The 13,795-nt window shown below is 42.8% G+C and overlaps 1 long non-coding RNA gene and 6 other non-coding genes across 7 annotated transcripts in view; all 7 read left to right on the top strand.

The window, feature by feature from the left end:
- LOC146817561 (uncharacterized) overlaps positions 1-13,795 on the top strand; it is a 249,002-nt gene that overhangs the window by 158,718 nt on the left and 76,489 nt on the right. The window contains exons 50-55 of the long non-coding RNA XR_014963013.1: positions 1,343-1,392; positions 3,706-3,759; positions 6,159-6,208; positions 8,529-8,582; positions 10,983-11,032; positions 13,353-13,406. This is a non-coding gene — a long non-coding RNA (uncharacterized LOC146817561). The remainder of the gene's footprint in view (positions 1-1,342; positions 1,393-3,705; positions 3,760-6,158; positions 6,209-8,528; positions 8,583-10,982; positions 11,033-13,352; positions 13,407-13,795) is intronic.
- On the top strand, positions 1,020-1,105 carry LOC146817574 (small nucleolar RNA SNORD103/SNORD85). Its single transcript, XR_014965118.1, has one exon. It is a non-coding gene; the product is annotated as a small nucleolar RNA SNORD103/SNORD85 (small nucleolar RNA).
- Positions 1,716-1,783, top strand: LOC146817573 (small nucleolar RNA SNORD50). The gene has a single exon (XR_014965151.1). It is a non-coding gene; the product is annotated as a small nucleolar RNA SNORD50 (small nucleolar RNA).
- Positions 5,836-5,921, top strand: LOC146817572 (small nucleolar RNA SNORD103/SNORD85). Its single transcript, XR_014965117.1, has one exon. It is a non-coding gene; the product is annotated as a small nucleolar RNA SNORD103/SNORD85 (small nucleolar RNA).
- Positions 6,532-6,599, top strand: LOC146817571 (small nucleolar RNA SNORD50). The gene has a single exon (XR_014965150.1). It is a non-coding gene; the product is annotated as a small nucleolar RNA SNORD50 (small nucleolar RNA).
- Positions 10,660-10,745, top strand: LOC146817570 (small nucleolar RNA SNORD103/SNORD85). Its single transcript, XR_014965116.1, has one exon. It is a non-coding gene; the product is annotated as a small nucleolar RNA SNORD103/SNORD85 (small nucleolar RNA).
- Positions 11,356-11,423, top strand: LOC146817569 (small nucleolar RNA SNORD50). Its single transcript, XR_014965149.1, has one exon. It is a non-coding gene; the product is annotated as a small nucleolar RNA SNORD50 (small nucleolar RNA).

Here is a 13,795-nt window from a genome sequence, read left to right as displayed (position 1 = left end):
CATCCAAGGGGAAATATGATCAATAAACTTCATACTTAATCTCCCCTAGCCACTGGGATGAATTGTCATTTTGAGTTTTCCTCCTTTGCAGTTAACCCACTAACGAGTATCAGCCTTTCAACGCAAGAGGCCATATTGTGCCACGTCTCCTTTAGATTATGCTTCACCAAAGTCCGTACCATGGGACCAGATCCTTGACTGGGTAGGAATGATAGAAGAATGTAAGGATTGCACCCTTACTTCCACCCCTGCACCAGACCTTCCTGGAGCATGGAGGCTACAAGACCCACCATGGTGCTCCCATGTAACCCCTGTACTCCATGACCTGTCTGTTATCTGCCTCGTGGTGCAACCGGACCCCAAGCCTTCAGAAGGGGGAGAAGGCCAAAGGGGGAAATGGCACACCCAGGCATCGCCTTATGTGACTGATTTGTGTTGCAGTGAAGTTAAAACGTGTACAGAGAAAACACAATTTTGAAAGCGAGTGTTGATTGGCTGTGAGCACAGGCAATGGGCTTCTCTTGACGAAAACCTCTGTAGTTGCTTATTTACTGGTGTGCTTCATGACCTGTCTGGTTTTTGGTTTGTAAATCCACCAGGTACTCTTTTCCATTCTTCACCGATTACGCTTTTAGGGTGCAGTTAGTCAGAGCGTGTGCAAAGTAATTGAGCTTGAGTTTTCATATTTAGCTTGTAGGTTACATTTTTCAGAGGTACCTCCTGTAAGTGCTGCTCTTTTATCTGTTAAGTATTCAGCTCTTCTTCATTCCATAATATGCTATTCCTTTCCCCCAGCCTTTGTGCCCTCGTCCAACTGAGTAGTGTCACGGACATATTTGTCAGTGCTCCCCCATAAGTCATCTTTCTCCGAATTGCAGGTTGAGTGTACCTTTCAGTTGTTCTTGGGTGGCATGAAGGATTGCAGTGGCAATATCTTAAACAATGCTCATTCCTGCTTCTTGGTCACATGTTGTGGTCTTCGTTCCTTATCACCACTGACTGCTGCCTCTACGGGCTCCTCCTGCGATGATGATACACTTGCCCTCACTGAGAACGAGTGTTCAGTAATGAGAAACCCATCATGTACTCATAAATCTGAGCTGGACAGAGGCCCGTACCTCATATTGCAGGCAGCTAAAAGTGACTTGGTGTTTTTGCAAGAGAGCTTCTTGTGTAGGGCAAGAGGAGGGACCGTGGTGATCTTCTCTTCTTGCAGGTTTTTAAGATTTGCTGTACCTTCCAGCTCCAGTGTGGTAGGGACTCATGAGGGTGAAGAATGATGTACTGTGTCTGTCTGCTTATCTACTAAATAGTGCCTAAAATACTGTGTCTTCACTTTTAGGAATGATGGCCCGAAGAATGCCGCTGTTATCTCGGCTACCCTCCAAAAAGGTGAGAAACCATTTTCAAGCAGACGTCAGTTAGACTTTGTAGCTAAAATATCTTTTACTGTGCAACTTGATGTCCTTCTTGCGTTGTCTTAAATCTTTGTATGCTGTGGGACATATATGTATGCTATAGCTTAACTCTTGATATTGGGTGAACTTGTCAGGTCAGTGTTTTGTGGGCCATGCTATCTATTTGAAAGACTGATTTGTCTGTAGTGCTTCTAAGAAGGACAGGTGCATTGTCTGACCGGAGATGGTCATACCGATGCTGCGTTTTGAAGGTATGCTTCGCTCCTGCATATGTGGTGTAAGGCTTAAAACCAGTCTGATTAATGATGAGACAATCCCGAACCTGACTTTATGAGGAGAACTCTTACGGATCTGACTCCTGAAATCAGATTGCCATTCCACATATGATTATTGATTGCAACTAAGGTTGAGCTTACTTATAGATCGGATATGGTGGTTCTTGTAAAAATGGGGCAATAGTTAGATCCAAATTGTGCTTTTAAAGGAAACTACACTTCATGCAGTGAAAATTGCTGCAAGTTTCTCTATGTACTCATCACATGTAGAAGCTGAACGGTTATCAAATGGCCCCTGTAGTTTCGTATGTCAAGTAAATATATTGTGGGATTTGACTCGAGCACTTGTCCCAAATTTCTATGAACAATCTCAGTTGATGTTTGTCAATCTTAGATGGTGCCTCAGTTATTGCTTTCACCAAACCTCCAAATGGAATGCTCCACAGAAGATGTCAAAAACTGTCAGTTCTCTCTTGTCACAGTCATACTCCCATCTTTCTGCACTCCAAGAATTCCTGCTAATATCCTGTTGTAGTCCTCGACACAATTGGCATGAATCTAATTATCGTCCTGGAAAGCTTGTCCTGACCGGAGATTTTTAAATCTGTACAATATTAGCTTTGAAAAATAGTAGTCACGAATCTGAGTCGGCATGGTATACGCAAATATTTATGAGCACCGGATGGTGTAACAGAGGTAGTTAAGATTTCAGAATTGGCTTCAAGTGTCACTTGATGATGTGCTGCATTAAGTTGTATTGGTGTAAAATAACCAGCATCACTCAGCATGCCTACTATTTCCGGTATTTTGGAAATCGAATGATGTTCAGTAACAATATTCCTGGTGAGCGAGCGCCAACCTGCATGCACACAATCTTATTTACCCACCCCTCCTTTTGCACACTCTAGGACAGCGTAAATCAAATGTGCAACATCACAAGGCTTAATAATCTCTTGCACACATAAATCACCTAAAAGCTGTCTCAACTCACCCTTAAGATTGAGTTTCACATTTCTCTTCTTGTGTTCGACAGGATGGCACCTTTCTGCAAAATTGTGTGCTCAAACCGTTTCCTACAACCTACTTTGACAAAGAAAACATCTCCGAAACAGTTCATAATATGACAGACGCATCCATCCGCCTCACCAGAATCACTGGGGTATCTGTACCTGGTGCCGGTGTGGTCCCTAATCTACCCTGATTTACCCATCCAATTAGGTTACTAATGTCACTCGGCACGTAATCTTTTGTGTAAGTACCCATGTCCTTAATCTCCTAAGAGGTCTTCATAGTAGCCGTAAGTATTGATACGGTGCTCACCAAACGCTTCACTTTTGATATATGAGGCCTTCCGGAGCACATTCGCCAGAACGTCTGTAAACGTGTATTCAAATAAAATAAATACAGGTCAACCTGATTCGGCCATGACTCTTGATATTTACTGTTCATCTCATTTTGACATTCCTTCACTCACATCATTTATTTTCTCCTTTATGTGACTTACTCTCACTGAGTGAACATGTGCCCTAAACACACTTTTAAAAGTGTCCCGATATTTTGCACTTCTTTCCCACTGCTGGACAAGCAGAATTGCTTCCCTCGCGTGCTTGAACCACGTCTTAAATCGATATCTTCCTCTCCCTTCCTTTGTATATGACTTTTCTCTCTTTACTCACAACATTGACCGTAGGGTGAATCAATTGTACTCTTTCTTGCAATGGCCCAAGCAGGTAACATTAACTTCTCAAACCCCTTGGCTGTTCATATATTTTCTCAGGAGCTGGATTTTGGCCAGAGTAATATTTTATGAAGATTATTAAAATCAGTATTAGTCTCAATTTGGTCTCTGAGATCTTGGTCTGTGCAGTTTTCAAAGTCACTGTGCAGCAGCCCGGAATCCTTTGTGCCTCCATATGTCATTAGTTTCCTGCTTTCCTTGTTTCTACTAAAAGTTGTGTGCTGCTACTTCGAAACGTGATCCTCATTAAAGTGCCCTTTCTTTTGATTCACAGCTTCAGTGTACTCCTGGCGTCTGCCAAATTCAGCTGGGATCGGCTCAGTTTCTAGTAAGTGATCACATTTGTTTGGCCCTCAGCACCCAATGAAATAAACAGTGCTTCAAATGACTTTCTGTCACTTTCTACCTAATGATGTTTGAAAACTCTGTGCCATTGTTTTCACTTCATGTTTGGCTTGCCTGGGTTTTGGAAAACTGCAATAGGCGGTTGCACACTCTGCAAGGTTGCCATGGTTAGGCCCAAGGTATCTCCTTAGCTTCACCTTGCACTTTTTCTCAATAACTCTGAAACCAGTTTGCAATTTCTACAAAACTGTGCACAGTACTGTTCATTTCTTATATCCCGATGGCATTTAGGTCTGTAAACAATACTTGCATGCTTTCTCTTTGTGCCAATATCCGTTATCGCTAGTCTTTTGTGACCAGTGAATGTTTTTGTTTCCCTTGATTTATCTGCTAAACAGTAAAGTACCACTGCATCTTCTCACGATGCGTGGGGACGTAACCGCATTCTATGTACTCTAGGTCAGGTACAGCGTTTGCATGCTGTGATGGCTCAGCCTGACCTTGATTGACCAGCACGTTACTGCTTTGGCTAGCTTTACTTGAGCAGTATGTTAGATAGCCACAGCCCTCCTTCCTTTTGTGCTCTGCTCGGCTGCTTCTGTCCTGCTCCAAATGTCTGCTGCCCGCTGCACTAGATGTACTTCTTTTTCTCTGAAGCTGGTTCTTTTGGTTGAGCACCTTTCTCCTAACCTTACACGACGGGCTCAAAACCGCTGCTATTCATTGCCAAAAGTATGTGGTGATCTACACCTAGAAGCAAATCGACCATTCAGGAAGAAATCTGAGTCTTGTGGTGGGTTTTTAAAGTTGTTCGCTGGTAGCTTGGAAGAGCCTGTGGGTACACCGCCCCCATTCGGGATCCAGGCTTCTACTAATGGCCACAACCGGAATCTGGACCATACTCCTCATTTAATGAGTGAGCAGCTTCTGCTTATTAGGGCATTAAGTCATACATGCAATCTCCAAAAGTAAATGCTATAAAGCCATAAAACTGCCACAGAAGAATACAATAATTCGCTTTTGTTCAACAAAATAATTGCATTGTTTGCATCCAAGGGGAAATATGATCAATAAACTTCATACTTAATCTCCCCTAGCCACTGGGATGAATTGTCATTTTGAGTTTTCCTCCTTTGCAGTTAACCCACTAACGAGTATCAGCCTTTCAACGCAAGAGGCCATATTGTGCCACGTCTCCTTTAGATTATGCTTCACCAAAGTCCGTACCATGGGACCAGATCCTTGACTGGGTAGGAATGATAGAAGAATGTAAGGATTGCACCCTTACTTCCACCCCTGCACCAGACCTTCCTGGAGCATGAAGGCTACAAGACCCACCATGGTGCTCCCATGTAACCCCTGTACTCCATTGTTATCTGCCTCGTGGTGCAACCGGACCCCAAGCCTTCAGAAGGGGGAGAAGGCCAAAGGGGGAAATGGCACACCCAGGCATCGCCTTATGTGACTGATTTGTGTTGCAGTGAAGTTAAAACATGTACAGAGAAAACACAATTTTGAAAGCGAGTGTTGATTGGCTGTGAGCACAGGCAATGGGCTTCTCTTGACGAAAACCTCTGTAGTTGCTTATTTACTGGTGTGCTTCATGACCTGTCTGGTTTTTGGTTTGTAAATCCACCAGGTACTCTTTTCCATTCTTCACCGATTACGCTTTTAGGGTGCAGTTAGTCAGAGCGTGTGCAAAGTAATTGAGCTTGAGTTTTCATATTTAGCTTGTAGGTTACATTTTTCAGAGGTACCTCCTGTAAGTGCTGCTCTTTTATCTGTTAAGTATTCAGCTCTTCTTCATTCCATAATATGCTATTCCTTTCCCCCAGCCTTTGTGCCCTCGTCCAACTGAGTAGTGTCACGGACATATTTGTCAGTGCTCCCCCATAAGTCCTCTTTCTCCGAATTGCAGGTTGAGTGTACCTTTCAGTTGTTCTTGGGTGGCATGAAGGATTGCAGTGGCAATATCTTAAACAATGCTCATTCCTGCTTCTTGGTCACATGTTGTGGTCTTCGTTCCTTATCACCACTGACTGCTGCCTCTACGGGCTCCTCCTGCGATGATGATACACTTGCCCTCACTGAGAACGAGTGTTCAGTAATGAGAAACCCATCATGTACTCATAAATCTGAGCTGGACAGAGGCCCGTACCTCATATTGCAGGCAGCTAAAAGTGACTTGGTGTTTTTGCAAGAGAGCTTCTTGTGTAGGGCAAGAGGAGGGACCGTGGTGATCTTCTCTTCTTGCAGGTTTTTAAGATTTGCTGTACCTTCCAGCTCCAGTGTGGTAGGGACTCATGAGGGTGAAGAATGATGTACTGTGTTTGTCTGCTTATCTACTAAATAGTGCCTAAAATACTGTGTCTTCACTTTTAGGAATGATGGCCCGAAGAATGCCGCTGTTATCTCGGCTACCCTCCAAAAAGGTGAGAAACCATTTTCAAGCAGGCGTCAGTTAGACTTTGTAGCTTAAATGTCTTTTACTGTGCAACTTGATGTCCTTCTTGCGTTGTCTTAAATCTTTGTATGCTGTGGGACATATATGTATGCTATAGCTTAACTCTTGATATTGGGTGAACTTGTCAGGTCAGTGTTTTGTGGGCCATGCTATCTATTTGAAAGACTGATTTGTCTGTAGTGCTTCTAAGAAGGACAGGTGCATTGTCTGACCGGAGATGGTCATACCGATGCTGCGTTTTGAAGGTATGCTTCGCTCTTGCATATGTGGTGTAAGGCTTAAAATCAGTCTGATTAATGATGAGACAATCCCGAACCTGACTTTATGAGGAGAACTCTTACGGATCTGACTCCTGAAATCAGATTGCCATTCCACATATGATTATTGCTTGCTGATTGCAACTAAGGTTGAGCTTACTTATAGATCGGATATGGTGGTTCTTGTACAAATGGGGCAATAGTTAGATCCAAATTGTGCTTTTAAAGGAAACTACACTTCATGCAGCGAAAATTGCTGCAAGTTTCTCTATGTACTCATCACATGTAGAAGCTGAACGGTTATCAAATGGCCCCTGTAGTTTCGTATGTCAAGTAAATATATTGTGGGATTTAACTCGAGCACTTGTCCCAAATTTCTATGAACAATCTCAGTTGATGTTTGTCAATCTTAGATGGTGCCTCAGTTATTGCTTTCACCAAACCTCCAAATTGAATGCTCCACAGTAGATGTAAAAAACTGTCAGTTCTCTCTTGTCACAGTCATACTCCCATCTTTCTGCACTCCAAGAATTCCTGCTAATATCCTGTTGTAGTCCTCGACACAATTGGCATGAATCTAATTATCGTCCTGGAAAGCTTGTCCTGACCGGAGATTTTTAAATCTGTACAATATTAGCTTTGAAAAATAGTAGTCACGAATCTGAGTCGGCATGGTATACGCAAATATTTATGAGCACCGGATGGTGTAACAGAGGTAGTTAAGATTTCAGAATTGGCTTCAAGTGTCACTTGATGATGTGCTGCATTAAGTTGTATTGGTATAAAATAACCAGCATCACTCAGCATGCCTACTATTTCCGGTATTTTGGAAATCGAATGATGTTCAGTAACAATATTCCTGGTGAGCGAGCGCCAACCTGCATGCACACAATCTTATTTACCCACCCCTCCTTTTGCACACTCTAGGACAGCGTAAATCAAATGTGCAACATCACAAGGCTTAATAATCTCTTGCACACCTAAATCACCTAAAAGCTGTCTCAACTCACCCTTAAGATTGAGTTTCACATTTCTCTTCTTGTGTTCGACAGGATGGCACCTTTCTGCAAAATTGTGTGCTCAAACCGTTTCCTACAACCTACTTTGACAAAGAAAACATCTCCGAAACAGTTCATAATATGACAGACGCATCCATCCGCCTCACCAGAATCACTGGGGTATCTGTACCTGGTGCCGGTGTGGTCCCTAATCTACCCTGATTTACCCATCCAATTAGGTTACTAATGTCACTCGGCACGTAATCTTTTGTGTAAGTACCCATGTCCTTAATCTCCTAAGAGGCCTTCATAGTAGCCGTAAGTATTGATACGGTGCTCACCAAACGCTTCACTTTTGATATATGAGGCCTTCCGGAGCACATTCGCCAGAACGTCTGTAAACGTGTATTCAAATAAAATAAATACAGGTCAACCTGATTCGGCCATGACTCTTGATATTTACTGTTCATCTCATTTTGACATTCCTTCACTCACATCATTTATTTTCTCCTTTATGTGACTTACTCTCACTGAGTGAACATGTGCCCTAAACACACTTTTAAAAGTGTCCCGATATTTTGCACTTCTTTCCCACTGCTGGACAAGCAGAATTGCTTCCCTCGCGTCCTTGAACCACGTCTTAAATCGATATCTTCCTCTCCCTTCCTTTGTATATGACTTTTCTCTCTTTACTCACAACATTGACCGTAGGGTGAATCAATTGTGCTCTTTCTTGCAATGGCCCAAGCAGGTAACATTAACTTCTCAAACCCCTTGGCTGTTCATATATTTTCTCAGGAGCTGGATTTTGGCCAGAGTAATATTTTATGAAGATTATTAAAATCAGTATTAGTCTCAATTTGGTCTCTGAGATCTTGGTCTGTGCAGTTTTCAAAGTCACTGTGCAGCAGCCCGGAATCCTTTGTGCCTCCATATGTCATTAGTTTCCTGCTTTCCTTGTTTCTACTAAAAGTTGTGTGCTGCTACTTCGAAACGTGATCCTCATTAAAGTGCCCTTTCTTTTGATTCACAGCTTCAGTGTACTCCTGGCGTCTGCCAAATTCAGCTGGGATCGGCTCAGTTTCTAGTAAGTGATCACATTTGTTTGGCCCTCAGCACCCAATGAAATAAACAGTGCTTCAAATGACTTTCTGTCACTTTCTACCTAATGATGTTTGAAAACTCTGTGCCATTGTTTTCACTTCATGTTTGGCTTGCCTGGGTTTTGGAAAACTGCAATCGGCGGTTGCACACTCTGCAAGGTTGCCATGGTTAGGCCCAAGGTATCTCCTTAGCTTCATCTTGCACTTTTTCTCAATAACTCTGAAACCAGTTTGCAATTTCTACAAAACTGTGCACAGTGCTGTTCATTTCTTATATCCCGATGGCATTTAGGTCTGTAAACAATACTTGCATGCTTTCTCTTTGTGCCAATATCCGTTATCGCTAGTCTTTTGTGACCAGTGAATGTTTTTGTTTCCCTTGATTTATCTGCTAAACAGTAAAGTACCACTGCATCTTCTCACGATGCGTGGGGACGTAACCGCATTCTATGTACTCTAGGTCAGGTACAGCGTTTGCATGCTGTGATGGCTCAGCCTGACCTTGATTGACCAGCACGTTACTGCTTTGGCTAGCTTTACTTGAGCAGTATGTTAGATAGCCACAGCCCTCCTTCCTTTTGTGCTCTGCTCGGCTGCTTCTGTCCTGCTCCAAATGTCTGCTGCCCGCTGCACTAGATGTACTTCTTTTTCTCTGAAGCTGGTTCTTTTGGTTGAGCACCTTTCTCCTAACCTTACACGACGGGCTCAAAACCGCTGCTATTCATTGCCAAAAGTATGTGGTGATCTACACCTAGAAGCAAATCGACCATTCAGGAAGAAATCTGAGTCTTGTGGTGGGTTTTTAAAGTTGTTCGCTGGTAGCTTGGAAGAGCCTGTGGGTACACCGCCCCCATTCGGGATCCAGGCTTCTACTAATGGCCACAACCGGAATCTGGACCATACTCCTCATTTAATGAGTGAGCAGCTTCTGCTTATTAGGGCATTAAGTCATACATGCAATCTCCAAAAGTAAATGCTATAAAGCCATAAAACTGCCACAGAAGAATACAATAATTCGCTTTTGTTCAACAAAATAATTGCATTGTTTGCATCCAAGGGGAAATATGATCAATAAACTTCATACTTAATCTCCCCTAGCCACTGGGATGAATTGTCATTTTGAGTTTTCCTCCTTTGCAGTTAACCCACTAACGAGTATCAGCCTTTCAACGCAAGAGGCCATATTGTGCCACGTCTCCTTTAGATTATGCTTCACCAAAGTCCGTACCATGGGACCAGATCCTTGACTGGGTAGGAATGATAGAAGAATGTAAGGATTGCACCCTTACTTCCACCCCTGCACCAGACCTTCCTGGAGCATGAAGGCTACAAGACCCACCATGGTGCTCCCATGTAACCCCTGTACTCCATTGTTATCTGCCTCGTGGTGCAACCGGACCCCAAGCCTTCAGAAGGGGGAGAAGGCCAAAGGGGGAAATGGCACACCCAGGCATCGCCTTATGTGACTGATTTGTGTTGCAGTGAAGTTAAAACATGTACAGAGAAAACACAATTTTGAAAGCGAGTGTTGATTGGCTGTGAGCACAGGCAATGGGCTTCTCTTGACGAAAACCTCTGTAGTTGCTTATTTACTGGTGTGCTTCATGACCTGTCTGGTTTTTGGTTTGTAAATCCACCAGGTACTCTTTTCCATTCTTCACCGATTACGCTTTTAGGGTGCAGTTTAGTCAGAGCGTGTGCAAAGTAATTGAGCTTGAGTTTTCATATTTAGCTTGTAGGTTACATTTTTCAGAGGTACCTCCTGTAAGTGCTGCTCTTTTATCTGTTAAGTATTCAGCTCTTCTTCATTCCATAATATGCTATTCCTTTCCCCCAGCCTTTGTGCCCTCGTCCAACTGAGTAGTGTCACGGACATATTTGTCAGTGCTCCCCCATAAGTCCTCTTTCTCCGAATTGCAGGTTGAGTGTACCTTTCAGTTGTTCTTGGGTGGCATGAAGGATTGCAGTGGCAATATCTTAAACAATGCTCATTCCTGCTTCTTGGTCACATGTTGTGGTCTTCGTTCCTTATCACCACTGACTGCTGCCTCTACGGGCTCCTCCTGCGATGATGATACACTTGCCCTCACTGAGAACGAGTGTTCAGTAATGAGAAACCCATCATGTACTCATAAATCTGAGCTGGACAGAGGCCCGTACCTCATATTGCAGGCAGCTAAAAGTGACTTGGTGTTTTTGCAAGAGAGCTTCTTGTGTAGGGCAAGAGGAGGGACCGTGGTGATCTTCTCTTCTTGCAGGTTTTTAAGATTTGCTGTACCTTCCAGCTCCAGTGTGGTAGGGACTCATGAGGGTGAAGAATGATGTACTGTGTTTGTCTGCTTATCTACTAAATAGTGCCTAAAATACTGTGTCTTCACTTTTAGGAATGATGGCCCGAAGAATGCCGCTGTTATCTCGGCTACCCTCCAAAAAGGTGAGAAACCATTTTCAAGCAGGCGTCAGTTAGACTTTGTAGCTTAAATGTCTTTTACTGTGCAACTTGATGTCCTTCTTGCGTTGTCTTAAATCTTTGTATGCTGTGGGACATATATGTATGCTATAGCTTAACTCTTGATATTGGGTGAACTTGTCAGGTCAGTGTTTTGTGGGCCATGCTATCTATTTGAAAGACTGATTTGTCTGTAGTGCTTCTAAGAAGGACAGGTGCATTGTCTGACCGGAGATGGTCATACCGATGCTGCGTTTTGAAGGTATGCTTCGCTCTTGCATATGTGGTGTAAGGCTTAAAATCAGTCTGATTAATGATGAGACAATCCCGAACCTGACTTTATGAGGAGAACTCTTACGGATCTGACTCCTGAAATCAGATTGCCATTCCACATATGATTATTGCTTGCTGATTGCAACTAAGGTTGAGCTTACTTATAGATCGGATATGGTGGTTCTTGTACAAATGGGGCAATAGTTAGATCCAAATTGTGCTTTTAAAGGAAACTACACTTCATGCAGCGAAAATTGCTGCAAGTTTCTCTATGTACTCATCACATGTAGAAGCTGAACGGTTATCAAATGGCCCCTGTAGTTTCGTATGTCAAGTAAATATATTGTGGGATTTAACTCGAGCACTTGTCCCAAATTTCTATGAACAATCTCAGTTGATGTTTGTCAATCTTAGATGGTGCCTCAGTTATTGCTTTCACCAAACCTCCAAATTGAATGCTCCACAGTAGATGTAAAAAACTGTCAGTTCTCTCTTGTCACAGTCATACTCCCATCTTTCTGCACTCCAAGAATTCCTGCTAATATCCTGTTGTAGTCCTCGACACAATTGGCATGAATCTAATTATCGTCCTGGAAAGCTTGTCCTGACCGGAGATTTTTAAATCTGTACAATATTAGCTTTGAAAAATAGTAGTCACGAATCTGAGTCGGCATGGTATACGCAAATATTTATGAGCACCGGATGGTGTAACAGAGGTAGTTAAGATTTCAGAATTGGCTTCAAGTGTCACTTGATGATGTGCTGCATTAAGTTGTATTGGTATAAAATAACCAGCATCACTCAGCATGCCTACTATTTCCGGTATTTTGGAAATCGAATGATGTTCAGTAACAATATTCCTGGTGAGCGAGCGCCAACCTGCATGCACACAATCTTATTTACCCACCCCTCCTTTTGCACACTCTAGGACAGCGTAAATCAAATGTGCAACATCACAAGGCTTAATAATCTCTTGCACACCTAAATCACCTAAAAGCTGTCTCAACTCACCCTTAAGATTGAGTTTCACATTTCTCTTCTTGTGTTCGACAGGATGGCACCTTTCTGCAAAATTGTGTGCTCAAACCGTTTCCTACAACCTACTTTGACAAAGAAAACATCTCCGAAACAGTTCATAATATGACAGACGCATCCATCCGCCTCACCAGAATCACTGGGGTATCTGTACCTGGTGCCGGTGTGGTCCCTAATCTACCCTGATTTACCCATCCAATTAGGTTACTAATGTCACTCGGCACGTAATCTTTTGTGTAAGTACCCATGTCCTTAATCTCCTAAGAGGTCTTCATAGTAGCCGTAAGTATTGATACGGTGCTCACCAAACGCTTCACTTTTGATATATGAGGCCTTCCGGAGCACATTCGCCAGAACGTCTGTAAACGTGTATTCAAATAAAATAAATACAGGTCAACCTGATTCGGCCATGACTCTTGATATTTACTGTTCATCTCATTTTGACATTCCTTCACTCACATCATTTATTTTCTCCTTTATGTGACTTACTCTCACTGAGTGAACATGTGCCCTAAACACACTTTTAAAAGTGTCCCGATATTTTGCACTTCTTTCCCACTGCTGGACAAGCAGAATTGCTTCCCTCGCGTCCTTGAACCACGTCTTAAATCGATATCTTCCTCTCCCTTCCTTTGTATATGACTTTTCTCTCTTTACTCACAACATTGACCGTAGGGTGAATCAATTGTGCTCTTTCTTGCAATGGCCCAAGCAGGTAACATTAACTTCTCAAACCCCTTGGCTGTTCATATATTTTCTCAGGAGCTGGATTTTGGCCAGAGTAATATTTTATGAAGATTATTAAAATCAGTATTAGTCTCAATTTGGTCTCTGAGATCTTGGTCTGTGCAGTTTTCAAAGTCACTGTGCAGCAGCCCGGAATCCTTTGTGCCTCCATATGTCATTAGTTTCCTGCTTTCCTTGTTTCTACTAAAAGTTGTGTGCTGCTACTTCGAAACGTGATCCTCATTAAAGTGCCCTTTCTTTTGATTCACAGCTTCAGTGTACTCCTGGCGTCTGCCAAATTCAGCTGGGATCGGCTCAGTTTCTAGTAAGTGATCACATTTGTTTGGCCCTCAGCACCCAATGAAATAAACAGTGCTTCAAATGACTTTCTGTCACTTTCTACCTAATGATGTTTGAAAACTCTGTGCCATTGTTTTCACTTCATGTTTGGCTTGCCTGGGTTTTGGAAAACTGCAATCGGCGGTTGCACACTCTGCAAGGTTGCCATGGTTAGGCCCAAGGTATCTCCTTAGCTTCATCTTGCACTTTTTCTCAATAACTCTGAAACCAGTTTGCAATTTCTACAAAACTGTGCACAGTGCTGTTCATTTCTTATATCCCGATGGCATTTAGGTCTGTAAACAATACTTGCATGCTTTCTCTTTGTGCCAATATCCGTTATCGCTAGTCTTTTGTGACCAGTGAATGTTTTTG

The sequence above is a fragment of the Triturus cristatus genome, chromosome 6 (assembly GCF_964204655.1).
Source record: "Triturus cristatus chromosome 6, aTriCri1.1, whole genome shotgun sequence".
Taxonomy (NCBI): Eukaryota; Metazoa; Chordata; class Amphibia; order Caudata; family Salamandridae; genus Triturus; species Triturus cristatus.
This window is presented reverse-complemented; position numbering and strand designations above follow the sequence as displayed.